Genomic DNA, 20,000 nt, shown 5'->3' with positions numbered 1-20,000 from the left:
CACACATAATAAGCACACATGCACACATACACACACACACACACAATTGAAGCCATCCATCCCTTTTAGCATCATCTTAAAAACTACAAATGTTAAATCATTATATTCCAACATGTGTGTGTGTGCATAAACGCACACACACACACACACACACACACACACACACACACACACATAGAAATACATGCACACACACACAAAAACACGCACCGACACACACACATGCGCACAACCATACGCACACACACACTCTTAGAAACACATGCACACTCACAGAGATGCACACACCCACATACACGCACACACCCACAAATGCACAACCCGCCCACAAACACACACACACACACACACACACACACACAAACACAGACACAGACACAGACACACATACGAGCCTAGACCAACATCCATCACTTAAAGCTCTCTCTGACTGTCTCTGCTACACACGCAAACACACACACGTCACACGCCACTAAGAAGGGCCCAATGAGGAGAGAAGCTAAAATAAGCCCGAGTCCGACCCGAGCCCGATCTGTAAAGAAAAAACGGCCCGAGCCCGGCCGAATGGGCTTAGCCCGTTGGGCCCCGACGGGCTTGGAGGCTCCCCACGCACACACACACACACACACAGACACACACACACACACACACACACACACACACACACAACTGAAGCCATCCTGTTTAGCATCATCTTAAAAAAACTACAAATATGAACTCATTATATTCCACATCTCTCAAAGCATTCTGGGTATTCTTCACCTTTTCTAAACCATTCATACTAATTAAATCCATTCCCTTTTTTCCAACTCTTCTCACTTCCCTTCACCTTCTTTTCCACAATCCAACATCAGCCTTTCACCATAATCAAAGGATCTGAAGACTTGTCCCCCACTGACTGGGTCCATGTTGGGACTTCATCTTACCTATTCTGGACCACCACATTAACTAAAGAATCTTTGGACCCAAACTGCCATCCTTCTTTATTCTGAACCAGGTTGGGAACTAACAGAAAACTGGACCAGAGATAACTTCACTTCTTTATTCTGACAAGAAACATTTTAACCAAAGTTAAACTGGACCAGAGATGTCTTTCTCTTAAGATTCTTTGTTCTGAACCAGAACATTAACTAAAGTTAAACTGTGTGTGAGATGTCTTCAGTGTGTTATTGTGAACCAGAACATTAACTTAAGACAAACAAAGCCCAAAGTTATAGCTGCACTTCTTTATTTTTTTTTTACCAGAACATTAACTAAAGTGAACACAACATTACCACATATGTCATCAGCTTTAAGTGCGTCTTCACACCTGAGAGTCTGAACCAAGGTCCATGTTTTTGTTACATTGTAACATTTGATCCGGTAAGTTTTGGTTTCACACTGCAGTTATGCACTAAAGATCTCTACGGGACAAAACTACGTCCTGCCGTCATCACATACGTGAGCTGCGTCTCCAAATACTTAGAACTGATTGGTTTGTTGACGGGCTTCCCACCTATCACACACACACTCTGGGTCGGAGGTTTTTCACCAACAACACACTACTCCTAACAACAGCTACTGTCTCCTAAACATGCTCACACCAACAGCTACTCTCTCCTACTGACTGCTGCACACATGACTGCTACTCTCTCCTACTGACTGCTGCTCTCTCCTACTGACTGCTACTCTCTCCTACTGACTGCTGCTCTCTCCTACTGACTGCTGCTCTCTCCTACTGACTGCTACTCTCTCCTACTCTTTTTGTTTTGTTATGATGTTGAGAAGCAAGACACAGGAACTTTCTTTCTGCATCATTTATTCAGAGACAAACTGAAACCTCCACTGTACATTTACTACCACTTAACACATAAACTGCTGATAACAATCCTCTGTTGGTTCAACCCATTCTCATTAACAGGTTCAGATGATGTCATAAGAGAACTAGGAGAAGGCCGGCTGGTCACGTGACATCAGCTGCAGAGCTTTGAGACCTCCATCACAGCTCGGTCCCCAGACCTCCATCGCAGCTCGGTCCCCAGACCTCCATCACAGCTCGGTCTACAGACCTCCATCGCAGCTCGGTCCCAGACCTCCATCGCAGCTCGGTCCCCAAGACCTCCATCACAGCTCGGTCCACAGACCTCCATCACAGCTCGGGTCCACAGACCTCCATCACAGCTCACACCCCAGACCTCCATCACAGACACACATCAGTGTGGTTCAGTTACCTGAGAACAGGTGACTGTGAGCCGAGATTACACACAGGAAAGAAAGAGTGAAAGTTATGAGGAGCACCCAAAATGCAAGTTTACACACACACACACACAACAAAAAGACAAATAAGCCATCCTCAGAGCATATTCCCCAAAAAAACAAATTTGAACTCATTTTTTCCTTTGATTCTCAAAGCATTCTGGGTCCTCTTCACCTTTTCTAAATCCATTCATACCTGCTAAATCCTTCCCACTTTTCCAACTCTTCTCACTCCTTCACCTTCTTCTTCCACAATCCAAGCATCCTGCCTTTCACCACATCCTAAAGGATCCTGAAGACTTGTCCCCCACATGACTGGGTCCATGTTGGGACTCCTGATCTTACCTCCAGGACCACCATGCTACACCCAGAGAATCTTTTTGTCCCCTGCTGCCATCCTTACTTCATCCTCTTCATCCTGGGACTCCTGACAGAAGAGTGAGCCACACTAACTGTCCTGACGGAGACTACAAGAACTACTTTTTCTAGTCACTAGAAACTATCTATTCCTTTTTGTGACTGTTCCGAGAACTCTTTTCTCAACTTTGTATTCTTTTACTGGTACTTCCCAATTAAAAACGTCTGTCCCAGGTTTCTCCCTAAATGAATGAATGATTGAATTCATCTGACAGGGTTGTGTGTGTGTGTGTGTGTGTGTGTGTGTGTGTGTGTGTGTGTGTGTGTGTGTGTGTGACACAGAGAACACTAAAGTGTGTTCCCTTTCTCACTGTTACCATGGTTGTTTTAGTGTGTTTGTGTGTGTGTGTGTGTGTGTCTGTGTGTGTGTGTGTGTGTGTGTCTGACACCAAGGGCAGTAAAGTAACACCTTCCCTTCCTCACATGTTACCATGGAAATTTTTTTGGAGGAAAGAATTGTCTCATAATATTAGCTGCCTGATCTAGTTTAACTATGTGAAGATAAAAATCTCAGTCCTCCTCCTTCTTCTTCTGAGGAAAAATGTTAATTATAAAAGGGCAAAATTCTCACCACCTTTGTCATTTTTATTTTTACCTTGTTCATCAAAATGAATGGGATTGTTTTTAAACAGTGAAATGTGTTTTAATGCAACCACAAACATCCGGGTATTGATGATATTTTGGACTTTGAATTTTAATTCATTTATTTTGAAATAAATAACCAAAATGGCCATTTTGAGTTATTTAGCAAAATTGGACTGTTAAAATTTGTGTCCAACTGACATATAACGTTAACATAGGTGTTAACATAGATACATGATCATACATGCAAGTGTTTTGTAACTGAATAGACATTTAAATAGATCCTATTGTTCTATTCATTGCTGGCCCTGTATTTTGATGGGGTTGAATCTGAGGGGACTTCAGACTCTTTGCAGGATCTTTATTTTAGAGCACAAACAGTGAGGACCCGTCAACAAAGGCCCTTGTCTTCCTAGTTTTGGCTCATTTTATGGTACATCTGATATGGTTTAGCCAGAGCCTTTGCACCGTAATTTTCCATATGACCAGCATATCTATTTTCTCTTGTCCCCAGCGGAACAGGACTTTAATATCAAGTTGGCAGCATTGTCCGTGTCCCTAACGATTATATAAGTCAGATCAGGACAGAAACTGCACAATTTTAATACGATATAACATAGCATACTTAGACTGTGCCTAACGTAACATTACTTTTATAATGTTGTCTAGCTTAATGTATATTTACCAGACACACACATCTAACTTGTTATTCTGTTTGAGTTATGTTGTTAAATGTATATACGATGCCGTTTAAAAACAATTTAATGAATTAATTTTCAACACATAAAAACAAACACAAACTAAAATACCAGCTTTTGATTGAGGTTAAATTAAAAGCATAGCTTAGGGAAAATAATGAGAATGACAATTTAATCATTTAAGACTGATAAAGCTAGGGACAATAGCACGACAAAATACTATTCAAAATAAACTGGATGAAGGTTACTACCAAGTAAAAAAATCAACACTGAACCTATAAACATCCATAAACAAAACATAAAACAGGTTAAAACAAATTAAAATGTATATAGAAAAAAAACTAATGTTGAACTTAAAACATTTCAATTGTAGATATTCACTCTGCCTTATGTAAAGTTTTTTACCTTTTGTTAGCTTAGACAAAGGCAGACGTGCAAGATGGCTACATGTTGAGTGTGGAAAGTGTCCATATCCACACTCAACTTTTTTTATGTATAACATTTTCATCCAGGTAAAGGTAGTACACTGCATTAACCACACTTCAACCTACAACATTTTGAGTGTACTCAAATAGTTAGTATAAGTACAAAGTTTGAAGCCATTTTCTCAGTTTCAATGTTCTTGAAGAAAAGTTGGAATAATTTGAGGAAAGAATTTGAATATATTAGCTTTAATATTTTAAACCTTCTGCTGATGACAAGAATACTTGGAAATATTGTGTGGAAAAATGTTGGAATTTTTAATAAAAAAGTACAAAATGTTTCAGAATTTATTTATTTTTTTTATTTTTAAAGATTTTAGTTGAAATATTTTGAAAAGGTTAAATGTTACTAGATAATGATTTTAAAACTTTTATTTAGATATTACTGAAGTGGTATTTTGGATCTCGATAAATGTTAAGACTTTTATTTTGAAACTTTTACTGAAGTAGTATTTTGGATCTGGGTGAATTTTAAGACTTTTATTTTGAAACTTGTTAATCTAACTCAGCGGGCCGAGCTTCTCTTCCGGTTGAGAGTTGAGCGTCGCGGCTGAAGATGGCGGCGCCCGACGAGTTGTTTTGCTGGGAAGGAGCCTGGGGTCTCCCGTCCGTCAGCACCGACTGTCTGGTGGTTCTGGTGAGTGTCCGTCTCCACACCGGACCGGACCGGCTCACCGGCCGTCTGTCGGTCTCATTCACACAAACAAACACCGGTTAAATCACCCGGTAACGGCCGCTAGCGTTAGCATGATAACGGCTGAATGAACGATGGTTAAACTTCAGTTTGTCTGTCAAGTAGTCAGATTACTGCAGTAAAAGTAGTAATACCACACTATATAAATACTCTGTTACAAGTTAAAGTTCTGCAGTGTAAATATTACTTCAGTAAAAAGTGTGTAGCTAAGTATCATCAGGAGAATGTAGATAAAGTATAAAGTTTGTGGCTGTCATTGTTGTTGTTCTTCTTCTGTTTTTTTTTATTTTTTTTTTGGCAGATTACTACTTTTGTATTATACCGCCACCAACTGTACAGGAGTGTGTAATACCATGAACTTCATAGAGTCTAGGCTTGAATTAATTCAAAACAAACAAACCAACCAAAAAAAAAAAAAAAAAAATATTCTTTTCATTATACCAGTATTATTAAGACAAATAAATAAAGCTTCTAGTCTCTCCCTTGTCATACCCTTTTCTTCAAGTATATCATGTATTGAGTTCTCTCCTTCTATTTCCTGCCAGTTTAATCTATTATCATTATATTTCTCACATGCCTAAAGTACATGTTCTACATCTTCTTTGTCTTGGCCTTCTATGCATAACCCATGACCATGTCCTACTATTTGTAAGGTAGCTTTCAGTCCTCTGTTACCTAATCTAAGTCTGGTATAGACCATTTCTTCCCTTCAGTTTAAATTAAGCGAACTAACCCTTTTCCCGGTCCCATTCTTCTGAATTTTGTGGAAGTGGAAGTCCAGCATTAAACTCTGCCTCCCATTCATTTTGCCATTTTTGTATACTTTCAGATTTAATTATGGATGTGGCTTCACCCATCCCCAGTGGAATATTAATTCCTATATATGTTGCGGTTATGGACATTTCTGTTGGGGTTGTTTATATTTCTGTTGCCTGTTTTCATAATTATGTATGTTTCATGTTTTGTATATTGATTCTGTAGACTGTGTAGATTTTTTTTGTGTATATTTCTGTTCCCTGTTGTGTATGTTTCTGTTTCCTGTTTTATTGTGATAGTCTGGTTTTCTGTCTTGTCTTGTCCAGTTTTACTTCCTGTGTTTTCCCTCCTTTGTTGATTACTCTGCCACTCCTAATGTGTTCCACCTGTTGTATCACCTGTTCCTTGTTTGCTCTTACCTCTTGTATTTAGCCTCTGTGTTCCCTTTGTCTTGTGTCAGATCGTTTTGTGTGTTTGTGTGCTTTCCCCGTGTCAGTTCTGTCCTCCCTTGGTTCATTTTTTGTGTTTTGATTAATAAATCCTCGAGCTCAACCCTTCTCCTGCCTGCCTGACTCTCCCTGCATTCGGGTCCTTTAATCCCCTGAATTGTAACAAAATATTTCTTTTTTTTAGCATCTTTTTCGCAATTTTATCAGCCTCTTTGTTTCCTTTAATGCCTATATGAGCTGGAACCCAACACAACTGAACAATGATTCCAAGGTTCCTGAGATGTAATAGTAAATATTTTATTTCAATAATCAAATCTGACCTGTATCTAGGTTATGAATAGCTGCCATGGAATCTGTACAGATTACAGCTCTCAATGGTTTAACCTCTTCAATCAACCTATAAGAGCTGTAATTATCCCAGTCACCTCAATAGAGTATACAGATTGAACATTATTTAACCTATATCTATCTCTTTTGTTAAATTCTGGAATATATATCCCAATACCACAATGCCCATGTTGTGGATCTTTTGATCCATCTGTATATACTTTAACATATCCATAGAATGAGGTTTTTATATATCCCTGGCAGTATGCTGCAAAACTTTGTTCAATTGGATTCTTTCTCTTTCCTTCCAATAGTTCACCTCAGGGCCCAGTTTTTCAGAAAATTTCAGAAATCCCATGTTTTGCTATCCAGGATCACCTGATCCATCTTACTTTTATGCCAATTTTTTAAAGGAACATTGGATTGGATAACTGGGATCCAAATACCAAATTTCAGGATTACCAAATCCGGTTGACCAGAGCCTTAAATGGAACCAACAGTGTAGCCTGCTGGCTCAGCAAAGAACAACAGGTAGGACACTAATAGCCAAGTTTAAGAAAAGGAAACACTGTAATAAACAGAAACATTTCACATTACTTATTTTGTTATAATGTTAAATAACAAAACAAAAACAGTGCTATCCAATAGTGATATATATATATTAAAAGTGACTTCACATATGCTTCAAATATGAAGACATTTGTATATATAATCAGTAAACATTCACTTAAAAAAAACAACTCTGATTTTATGTGGTTCAAAAAATCCCAACTGAATCCATGGGATCAGGATAATCATGTCTTTTTTTGGATCAAATAGATCCTATACCGAGTTCAGAGTTTTAAAAAACCCAAATGGCAGGTTTGGTCCAGATCAAATGTAAAATTGGATTACATGATCTGATCTTAGTTCAGAATCTCTCTTTCGCTTTTGAAAACCCCATTTCCAAGATTTGATCCAATCCGTGATCCAAAATCCCACTGAATTACTTTTGAAAAACAGGGCCCAGGGCCCAGTTTTTCAAAAAGTTTAATCCGGATAAAATTGATCCGGATTTAGTAATCCTTTTTTTTACGATCCGTGATCACGTAATCCAGTTTACTTTTAGTTTTTCAAAGCAACATTGGATTGGATCAATCTGATCCGCATAGGAACTTTTCAGGATCACCAAATCTGGATAACCAGTGCTCAAACAGGATAGGAAATCACAATGTAGAACTATAGATATGTAAAGAGCAACAAGTAGAATAGCCAGTGTGGGGTCAATATAAGTTTATTCACATTTAAATTGAAAACACACACATTTAAAAAAAACTAAAAACAAGAAAAACCCCACCCCATCCTCTTCCAGCAGTCCGCTCATCTGAGACCTACAACACAAACACTGTTGTGTATGTTTCTGTTTCCTATTTTATTGTGATAGTCTGGTTTTCTGTCTTGTCTTGTCCAGTTTTACTTCCTGTGTTTTCCCTCCTTTGTTGATTACTCTGCCACTCCTAATGTGTTCCACCTGTTGTATCACCTGTTCCTTGTTTGCTCTTACCTCTTGTATTTAGCCTCTGTGTTCCCTTTGTCTTGTGTCAGATCGTTTTGTGTGTTTGTCTGCTTTCCCCGTGTCAGTTCTGTCCTCCCTTGGTTCATTTTTTGTGTTTTGATTAATAAATCCTCGAGCTCAACCCTTCTCCTGCCTGCCTGACTCTCCCTGCATTCGGGTCCTTTAATCCCCTGAATTGTAACAAAATATTTCTTTTTTTTAGCATCTTTTTCGCAATTTTATCAGCCTCTTTGTTTCCTTTAATGCCTACAGTGGGGGAAATAAGTATTTGACCCCTTGCTGATTTTGCAGGTTTGCCCACTTACAAAGAATGCAAAAATCTACAATTTTAATCATATGTACATTCTAACAGTGAAAGACAGAATCCCAAAGAAAATTCCAGAAAATCACATCATATGAATTTATTAAAATTGATAACCATCTGATGAGGAAAAACAAGTATTTGACCCCCTGGACAAACAGCATGTTAATATTTTGTAGAAAAGCCATTATTGGCCAGCACAGATGTCAAACGGTTTTTATAGTTGGTGACAAGGTTTGTGCACATTTCGGCAGGGATGTTGGCCCACTCCTCCCTGCAGACAGCCTCCAAATCATTCAGGTTCCGGTTTGTCGCCTGGCAACTCGAATTTTAAGCTCCCTCCAAAGATTTTCAATCGAATTCAGGTCTGGAGACTGGCTAGGCCACTCCAGAACCTTGATGTGCTTCTTCTTCAGCCACTCTTTTGTTGCTTTGGCGGTGTGCTTAGGGTCGTTGTCGTGCTGAAACACCCATCCTCGACCCATCTTCAGCTCTCTCACTGAGGGAAGGACATGTCGGTCCAGAATTCCACGATACATGGCCCGTCCATCCTCCCCTCAATACGATGGAGTTGTCCCGTCCCCTTGGCTGAAAAGCACCCCCAAAGCATGATGTTGCCACCACCATGCTTGACGGTGGGGATGGTGTTCTTTGGGTTGTACTCTGTGTTCTTTGCCCTCCAAACCACGACAAGTTGAAAAGTTCTATTTTGGTCTCATCTGACCACATCACCTTCTTCCAGGCCTCTTCTGAGTCGTCCAGGTGGTGAATGGCGAACTTCATGCGGGCCTGTACATGTTTCTTCTTGAGCAGGGGGACCTTGCGTGCGCTGCAGGATTTCAACCCATGACGGGTGTGTGTGTTACCAACCGTTTCTTTTGTAACTGTGGTCCCAGCTGCCTTCAGTTGATTCATCAGTTCCCCCTTGTGGTTTTGGGATGATTCCTCACCGTTCGCATGATCAGGGACACCCCACGAGGCAAGATCTTGTGTGGAGGCCCAGACCGAGGGAGGTTGGCGGTGGTGTGGTGCTTCTTCCATTTCCTGATAACTGCACCGACAGTTGATCTTTTCTCTCAAGTTGCTTTCCGATTCTCTTGTAGCCCATCCCAGCCTTGTGCAGATCAACAATCTTGTCCCTGATGTCCGTAAAAGCTCTTTGGTCTTGCCCATGGTGGTGAAGTTGGATGATGGTTGTTTGGGTGTTGACAGGTGTCTTTTATACAGGTAACGAGGTGAGGGAGGTGTATTTGATGTAGATAATTGGTTCGGATTGGGGCTGTGTCTTAAAGAAAGACTAACTGGCTTGTAGGAGCCAGAATACTTGCTGTTTGTCCAGGGGGTCAAATACTTGTTTTTCCTCATCAGATGGTTATCAATTTTAATAAATTCATATGATGTGATTTTCTGGAATTTTCTTTGGGATTCTGTCTTTCACTGTTAGAATGTACATATGATTAAAATTGTAGATTTTTGCATTCTTTGTAAGTTGGCAAACCTGCAAAATCAGCAAGGGGTCAAATACTTATTTCCCCCACTGTATATGAGCTGGAACCCAACACAACTGAACAATGATTCCAAGGTTCCTGAGATGTAATAGTAAATATTTTATTTCAATAATCAAATCTGACCTGTATCTAGGTTATGAATAGCTGCCATGGAATCTGTACAGATTACAGCTCTCAATGGTTTAACCTCTTCAATCAACCTATAAGAGCTGTAATTATCCCAGTCATCTCAATAGAGTATATAGATAGAACATTATTTAACCTATATCTATCTCTTTTGTTAAATTCTGGAATATATATCCCAATACCACAATGCCCATGTTGTGGATCTTTTGATCCATCTGTATATACTTTAACATATCCATAGAATGAGGTTTTTATATATCCCTGGCAGTATGCTGCAAAACTTTGTTCAATTGGATTCTTTCTCTTTCCTTCCAATAGTTCACCTCAGGGCCCAGTTTTTCAGAAAATTTCAGAAATCCCATGTTTTGCTATCCAGGATCACCTGATCCATCTTACTTTTATGCCAATTTTTAAAGGAACATTGGATTGGATAACTGGGATCCAAATACCAAATTTCAGGATTACCAAATCCGGTTGACCAGAGCCTTAAATGGAACCAACAGTGTAGCCTGCTGGCTCAGCAAAGAACAACAGGTAGGACACTAATAGCCAAGTTTAAGAAAAGGAAACACTGTAATAAACAGAAACATTTCACATTACTTATTTTGTTATAATGTTAAATAACAAAACAAAAACAATGCTATCCAATAGTGATATATATATATTAAAAGTGACTTCACATATGCTTCAAATATGAAGACATTTGTATATATAATCAGTAAACATTCATTAAAAAAAAACAACTCTGATTTTATGTGGTTCAAAAAATCCCAACTGAATCCATGGGATCAGGATAATCATGTCTTTTTTTGGATCAAATAGATCCTAAACCGAGTTCAGAGTTTTAAAAAACCCAAATGGCAGGTTTGGTCCAGATCAAATGTAAAATTGGATTACATGATCTGATCTTAGTTCAGAATCTCTCTTTCGCTTTTGAAAACCCCATTTCCAACATTTGATCCAATCCGTGATCCAAAATCCCACTGAATTACTTTTTGAAAAACAGGGCCCAGGGCCCAGTTTTTCAAAAAAGTTTAATCCGGATAAAATTGATCCGGATTAAAAATTTTTGCGATCCGTGATCACGTAATCCAGTTTACTTTTAGTTTTTCAAAGCAACATTGGATTGGATCAATCTGATCCGCATAGGAACTTTTCAGGATCACCAAATCTGGATAACCAGTGCTCAAACAGGATAGGAAATCACAATGTAGAACTATAGATATGTAAAGAGCAACAAGTAGAATAGCCAGTGTGGGGTCAATATAAGTTTATTCATATTTAAATTGAAAACACACACATTTAAAAAAAAATAAAAACAAGAAAAACCCCACCCCATCCTCTTCCAGCAGTCCGCTCATCTGAGACCTACAACACAAACACTGTACATTGAGGATATTTATAACAAGTTTCAAATATAGATGTATTGAATTAAAAAAAAGACTTAATGTCAAATACTCCACAATAATTTCAGACTTCCTCATCTGATGTGGAGAGACCAGCTTGTCTGAGCGTAGCCTTTAGGAGTCGGATCTCAAGTCTGGCCTTGGTTTGCTGCAGTTTGGTCAGAGTCAGTTGTTCCTCTGCCAGACGAAGCTGTGCTTCTGCCCTTTCAGTCTCAGTTTGCAGAAGTGCCTTGTAATCATCATCTTTGTTTGATGAAGGGTGCTTCAAGCCTTTCCTCTGAGATCCTGCGGCAGGGTCTCAGAGGAAATCTCAATTGATCTAAGAACACAAGCCCAAACCAATCAGTTGTAATAGGTGTGTTTGAAACGACCAACTACACAGCCATATAAATCAGCCTTTCTCAGAGGATTCACAGAGAGACAATGACATGGCAGGTGTTGGCCACCGCCACCACCACTTTGCCAGGAGAGGATACCGTCGAAGGGTGTATGTTGAACGTACCAAGCCACTGGAGCAATACACCACGGAGGAGCTATATGTCCGGTTTTGCTTTGGGAAGGCTGATATAGAGTACCTTGTGAACCTTCTCAGGCCAAAACTTCAACACAGAACCCAAAGGAGTCACGGTCTGTCTGTGGAAGACCAGATCCTCATTGCTCTCCGATTTTATGCATGTGGGACTTTCTATCAAGATGTTGGTGACTATATGGGAGTGGTGAAATCAGATGTGTCAATCGCACTGGCCAGCCTGGTCAATGAATTAGTTTTTTTCCAAAGGACAACCAGATTGCCCAGGCCAAGCGCAGCTTTTTTCTTTTGGGGAATATGCCCAATACTATTGGAGCAATCGACTGCACACATGTGCATATACAAGCACCTCGTGAGAATGAATGGGAGTTTATAAACAGAAAGGGGAGGCACAGCATCAATGTCCAACTTGTGTGTGATGCTGACCTCATCATCACCAACTGCGTTGTCAAGTGGCCTGGGTCTGTCCATGATGCACGCATCCTGAGGGAGAGTGCTCTATATGGAGACCTCCAACCCAACCGACCGGATGGCATAATATTAGGAGACAGTGCCTACCCACTCCTACCATGGCTGATGACTCCTTTTCTAACAGCAAATACACCGGCGCAGGCACGCTTCAACACTGCTCATTGCAGAGCAAGATGTGCAATTGAGCGTTTAAATGGAGTTCTTAAGAGGCGCTTTGCATGCCTTAACTACCTGAGAGAGGAACCACAGAAAGCATGCAACATAACCCTTGCCTGTATTGTCCTGCACAACATCGCTACTAAACGCAATGTCCCTCTCTGTGCTGACAATGATGCACCTGAGCCCCTTGGAGACCCTAACCAACCTGCTGCATTCTGCCAGAACGAGCAAACAGGACGTGTAACAACAGTTAGACACTATTTCTGATTTGGATTTGTTTTGGATTTCAAAAATCGGTGATTGCCATTCTTTGCATTTTTTTGGTTATTCTGTAATCATTGCGTGCATCACTAATAAATATTCTAAAAACAAAAATATTTTCGATTGTGATGAATGTATATATCATTTAGTGACAGAATAAAATGTATTGTTTTTGGTCAATTTTGACAGCTGTTTGGGGGATTATTTTATGAGGCCAAGCTCTTTCTACTTTGCTGTAGGCCTATACTGAAAGGCTGAATACGTTAAAGCCTGCCTAATCACTGTAGCCTGACGGATGAACAAATAAAATTAAAACCTTATGAATAAATAGGATATCTTGTAAGATACTGCATGATCCAAATATTTATTATTTGATATATTTTTAAAGTTTTCATGACATTTTGGGCATGAAATCCACGCTGAATCTACCCTTCTGATGGGATCAGTTTAATCCAGATTTTTTGGATCAAAGTGATCCAAATCCTACAAAAAAGTTCTGAAAAACCCAAACTAAAGGTTTGATCCGGATCAAAACCAAGATTGGATTACGTGATCTAATCCGATTATGTTATCCGTTTTTTCTTTTGAAAAACCCATTTTCAAAATTTGATCCAATCCGTTATCCAAAATCCTAGTGGATTACTTTTGAAAAACCGGGCCCAGGTGATGGAAGAATCCATGGGGGAATAGCACCTAGGACCAGAGCAGGACTACATTTCATTTCTTTAATTCCATATTGTTCTGCTATACTGTTGATGTTCCATCCAAACCCTTTTGAATTTGTTTGATATTCCCAGCTATCATTAATAACTGAAATTGCTGGATTATTAATACTTCCCAACAACCTATAATAATATAATAATATACCTTAGACTGAGTGGAGAGTCTTCTGATTCTACTAATCTAATCTAAGCACACGTAGGAGTTGTTTTCATAGCTCCTAAAGCAATACTTTGAATTGATTTGAATTAAATTTCTCAATTGTCTAAATTTTGCATGCTGAACTATAAACTTCCATATTCTATGGTAATCTTATTAAATCTTTATATATGAACATCAAACTATAAAACACTGTCCAGTGATCATCCTCATTAGATTTAGAACCTTTTTACAATTTATTTCAATATGCTTTATATATGATGTTTCATCAAAGACTTTCATCCAACCACATCCCCAAATATTTCCAGCTTCATCCTTTCAATTCATTTTGTACAACTTTTTACATTTTACTTCCTGGGATCTTCTTTCTGGTAAATGATGTTTCATAACCTTTTTTTTAGTTATGGAAAACTTAAACCCCAATCCCCCTCATTGTTCTTTCCCTTTAAATTCTTTGAACAGCTGTGGTTATGTATGATATGTTTTATATTTTTTCCATATGACAGCATCATCTGCAAACAACAACACTTCATTCCTTTTTTTCCAATATGTCTGTCTGTCTATTGAATAATTTTCTATTTGTGAATTCCACTTTCAACCATAAACTCTTTACTTATTCCAACACAACTTTGACCCTAATTGTGTGTTGTGACAGAAAGTCTAGTATATAATTAACATTCTCCATCCCATTTCCATTTCATCTAATTTAATTAACAACCCTCTCTTCACATCAACAGTAGTATCCATTAGATTTTTCATAAAATAAAAATGTGCTTTTGACCTTTTCATAACTACTGTCTTCTAAACACATTGCATGAGCAACAACTAAAGCATCACTAGTTGATTTAATTTTCTGAACCCTTTTAATAAATTTTTAATGGACATTTCATTTAAGAACTAATTTAAACGTAAACTATAATTTTTTTCCATTATCTGTCTGTCTGTCATGTTTTCTATCTTGAATGTGCAGGGATGATGTCCCACATAACACAGTTATAGCTGAATCATAACCATTTTCATCAAGTAATAATCACATCAACATCCCAGTTCAACAGGATTGTCCCAACATGCAACACACACGGTACATCAACTTTATTGTCCATTAGATTTGCATAAAATGGAAATTTGTTTTTGGCTTTGTCATAATATAATACACACACATAGACAACAAACACACATTGTGCATCAATGACACACAAACAAGTTTGAATAATTACAATCTAAATGTAAATAAACAGACACACACACAGTTTTATTTTTTTACAGACACAGATAATACAGACAGATTCACAACACATTCATCAAGACACACACACACAGACACACACACGCACGCACGCACACACACAGGCACATATGCACACGCACACACACACACACAAATTTAAAATTTAAAAACCTTTTTCTTATTTCTAATTTTTCATTTAAATGTAAACATGAATTAAAAAAAGTTGATCTTCCATCATGGTGTGGTTTGTCTTCTGATGGTGCTGTCTACAGCGTTGTAGTAGATGATGGAGTCCTCCACCTTCTCCTCCGTTCTGAAAATGAATAAATATCAAACAGAAGAAGAGTTTATTTATTTTATCTTTATTTAAGCTTTATTTAACCAGGTAGACCGTTGAGAACAGGTTCTCATTTGCAACGGCGACCTGGCCAAGAAAAGAATAAGCGTGCAAGACAACAAATAGTAAAGTAGTAAAGAGTCAAAATACAGTTTGTGCAAATAGTGGTCTAGGTAGTGATGTAGATCAGTAACAACACCATATACATGAATAGACCGACTATATTAATGCTGAAATGTAGTAAAGAGTCAGTATACAGTCATCAGAGAGAGGAAGAGAAAAACCTTCATATGATTCAGCATCAAAACTCTGCATCCTCCTCTACTTCAGTGACATGTGAACGCCCGAGGATCAAGTTTATTATTTTTTTAAAGGGTAACTTTCGGGTTTGTTCAACCTGGACCCTATGTTCCCATGTTTGTGTGTCTGAGTGTCTGATGGAACAACAGTCTCTGAAACTGGTCCAGAATTAAACAAGAACCGAGCTGTAATGTAACCCTACAGGACTAATGTTCAGCGTCAGTTAGAGTCCAGTAAAAGTTGTGTTGTTGCTGCTGACAGACTCAGATTATTATTCTAAGTGTCTGACAACATTATGGGATGGATCCCTACAGAGATAAACCTTTTAGTTAAAGAGTAAGATCCTTTTAGTTTAACATGAAACAGCCCCACGATCACCATCACCAAACTCCACCAGACTCCATGTAAATAATCAGGACTTTTAGCGTGTATAGAGCCAGCATATCTCCACCAGACTCCATGTAAATAATCAGGACTTTTAGCGTGTATAGAGCCAGCATATCTCCACCAGACTCCATGTAAATAATCAGGACTTTTAGCGTGTATAGAGGCAGCATATCTCCACCAGACTCCATGTAAATAATCAGGACTTTTAGCGTGTATAGAGCCATCATATCTCCACCAGACTCCATGTAAATAATCAGGGTTGTTAATTGCACATCAAAATAGCTTTAATGCTGTAAAGGGAATTTGAGTTATTGCATTTGTTTTTGACAGCCATACTTTATATTTTAAAACAATAACATTGGGTTACAGATGGACAAAGTTTGAATGCAAAGGGTAATAAATATGAAATGATTAATATAATCTGAGCTGTATAACGAAGACAAAGACAGACAGATTTATTAAACTACCTTTTGATGATGCAAGCGACCAGAACAACAGCGAAGAGAACCAGCAGGACCCCGACCACCAGACGAACGATCAGAAGCAGACCTCCTCCTGCAGAACACATCAGACATTATCAGGAGACACTGGTGAGATTACATAGACTAGAAATCTAGACCAGTGGTTCCCAACCTTTTTTTCCTTTGGCGCCCCCCTACTCATGTCTAAGAAAAGCTGAGCCCCCCACCCAAAACCAAAGTTGAGGTAACTCTCGAGATAGAGCCTCTCTTTCTTTTTTGATACAGAGGAGTCATCAGCACTGTTTCTCCAGCATGTTTCATTCATAAAATAGTGATGCCGTGGCGGCAGGAAAATTGAGGATACAAGAAAATATATAGTTTTCATACAGACCTTTGTATACATTAGATATTCTAGTGTATTATAATTTGTTTAACATGTGCAAAACATTTTTTTTTTTTTACCTCAACCTCAAACCAGATAAAGACTCTCGCCCCCCCTGTGATCTTTGCCGCCCCCCCTGGGGGTGCCCGGACCCCAGGTTGGGAACCACTGATCTAGACCACCCTAGTGGCAGCTAATGTAATCTGCAGCCAGGGTCAGTCTACCAACTCTCCGTTGGCTTGCGAGCTGGAAAAAAACAAACTCTAGTCGGGCCAATCACATCGTGCATAGAGTGGGTGGGCGGGGCTTATGGCTGCTGCTGCTGCTGGTGAACAGAGGTCTTCTGGAAGACTTCTTTCTTTAAGGTTTATTTAAATAGGGACAGATACAAAAAAACATAGATAAACTTCAACAGTCATCTGATGTGTGTACCATAGTGTTTGTAGCCAAAGCTAATTCTCGACACTTGTCCCTAGTAGGGCTTTTAGTTACAAATAAAAATACAGATTTACATTATAATTAAAAATATCTTAATAAAAATAAAAATAAATTAAATCAAAATAGAAGGAAAATGTACGATGAAAGCACAGTGTAAAAACTAAATGTGAGGGCAAGATTGTTGTGTAATTAGCCACAGTTTGGTATTATTTTTAAAAGTGGCTAATGCTGGAATACATTTCAAGTGGTCCGGCATAGAGTTCCATAGTTTTGTCCCTTTTACTGAAAATGCAGTTTGGGCAAACGATGTTCTACGGAAAGGGATTCTACAATTTCCTTTTAACGCTGCTCGGGTGATGGTTCTAGTACCACTTTGCTGTTTTATTATTGTCCTGTTATTTAGGCATTTGAAGACCAATTTGACAAAATGCAAGGAGACAAAATTTGCAAAGCTTAAAATCTTATGTTGAATTGGCAATGATGATACCTTATTCTCTTCTTATCTAGGACTTTCAAGGCTTGATTATATAAGCACTCTATGGTCTTAATTGATGTCTGGTGTGCTTGGGACCATGTGGTCAAGCCATATGATATGTGTGAGAGAATCATAGAATTAAAAAAATAAAAGCACAGTCTAGAGTCAGGCAGTTTCTTATCATCCTAAAGCAGCCCAAGTTAGCCCTAACAGTTTTATAGATGTTCTTGATATGACTTTTAAATTTCAGCTCATAGTCTATAATTATACCCAAATACTTCACTTCAAGTACTTGTTCAATGAGCCCCCCATTAATTTGTACATTCAAGTGTTAGAGGTAGTTTTTTAATGAAAAAGTAAACCGAGTTTTTTTTTTTTGTATTTAAAGTTAATCAAGATGAAACCAGCCATGAAGATATTTTATCCAAATTGACATTCAGTTTGTCGGCCACAGAAGTACAGGTATTGCCGGATGCATACACCACTGTGTCATCTGCATACATCTGTATACCCACATCTGGACATACATCTGGCAAATCATTAATGTAAAGGCTGAAGAGTATGGGTCCCAATACAGTGCCCTGAGGGATCCCTGTTTCAATTTGGAGAAAGGAGGCTCTCACATTATTAATTATAACACACTGTTCACGGCGATTAAATACGATTCAAACCAGGACAAGGACTGTTTGGAAAAATTAAACTTGGCTAATTTTGAAATTAAGATGTTGTGATTTACTGTATCGAATGCCTTTTTGAGATCTAAAAATACTGCACTAATTATTCAATTCAATTTTCAATTCAATTTTATTTATAGTATCAAATCATAACAAAAGTTATCTCGAGACACTTTACAGATAGAGTAGGTCTAGACCACACTCTATAAATTCCAAAACCCCAACAATTACAGTAATTCCCTCAAGAGCAAGCATTAGCAGTGGCTATTGCGACAGTGGCGAGAAAAAACTCCCTTTTAGGAAGAAACCTCGGCAGACCCAGACTCTTGGTAGGCGGTGTCTGACGGGCCGGTTGGGGGCGTGATGAACAGTGGTTATAATAGTCACATTAGAAGTCACAGTGACTTCGAAGGTTATCGTGGAAGTTCATGTCATAGCAGGGCACATCGTGTCATACTGAGTAGTGCAGTCTCCTATACCGGATCCTGACTACTCTGTTCATAGGAACATCACAGCAGGGCGTTGCGGGATGTAACGTGGCGCTGCAGAGCACGGGGGGAGGCACGGGTGGAGGCAGCAGGATGCGAAATGCAGAGAATCGCAGAGCATAGCTCTGCGAAGAAGAAACATAAGGACTCCGGGGAATAAACTCCCCAGAGCTAGATTAGTAACAAGCATTTCTGGGACAGGATGCATACAAAAGTAACAAGTAGAGATGAGAGAGCAGCTCAGTGTGTCTTAGGGAGGAACAGCCTCCCCGGCAGTCTAGAGTTGTAATAGCATAACTTAAGAGAGGCAGGTTAAAGAGAGGTGCCTGGTCGGGCTAGAACTCCCCCCAACCGGATCGGGCTGTACTGGCCTGCCTCCCTCTACTCTCGCTAGATTATTAATTATACAGTATATAAAACTGATGACTACGAGGAGAAGCAGGTGGGCCGGGTTAGCCGGACGCTGCAACTCCTCACTCCTTAACTATAAGCTTTATCAAAGAGGAGGGTTTTCAGTTTACTCTTAAATGTGGTGATGGTGTCTGCCCCTCGAACCCAGACTGGGAGCTGGTTCCATAATACTGGAGCCTGATAGCTGAAGGCCCTGGCCCCCAGTCTACTTCCAGAGACTCTAGGAACCATAAGTAGCCCCGCATTCTGGGAGCGCAGTGCTCTAGTGGGACAATAAGGTACTATGAGCTCTTATAAGTATGATGGTGCTTGACCATTTAGAGCTTTGTAAGTCAGGAGGAGGATTTTAAATTCAATCCTATATTTCACTGGAAGCCAATGCAGAGAAGCTAATACAGGAGAAATATGATCTCTTCTCTTAGTTCTCGTCAGAACACGTGCTGCAGCATTCTGGATCAGTTGGAGAGTCTTAAGGGACTTATTTGGGCAACCTGATAATAAGGAATTGCAGTAATCTAGTCTAGAAGTAACGAATGCATGGACTAGTTTTTCAGCATCGTTTTGAGACAGGATATTCCTAATTT

Source organism: Perca flavescens, chromosome 6, assembly GCF_004354835.1.
Source record: "Perca flavescens isolate YP-PL-M2 chromosome 6, PFLA_1.0, whole genome shotgun sequence".
NCBI lineage: Eukaryota > Metazoa > Chordata > Actinopteri > Perciformes > Percidae > Perca > Perca flavescens.
Note: the sequence above shows the minus strand (reverse complement) of the source record.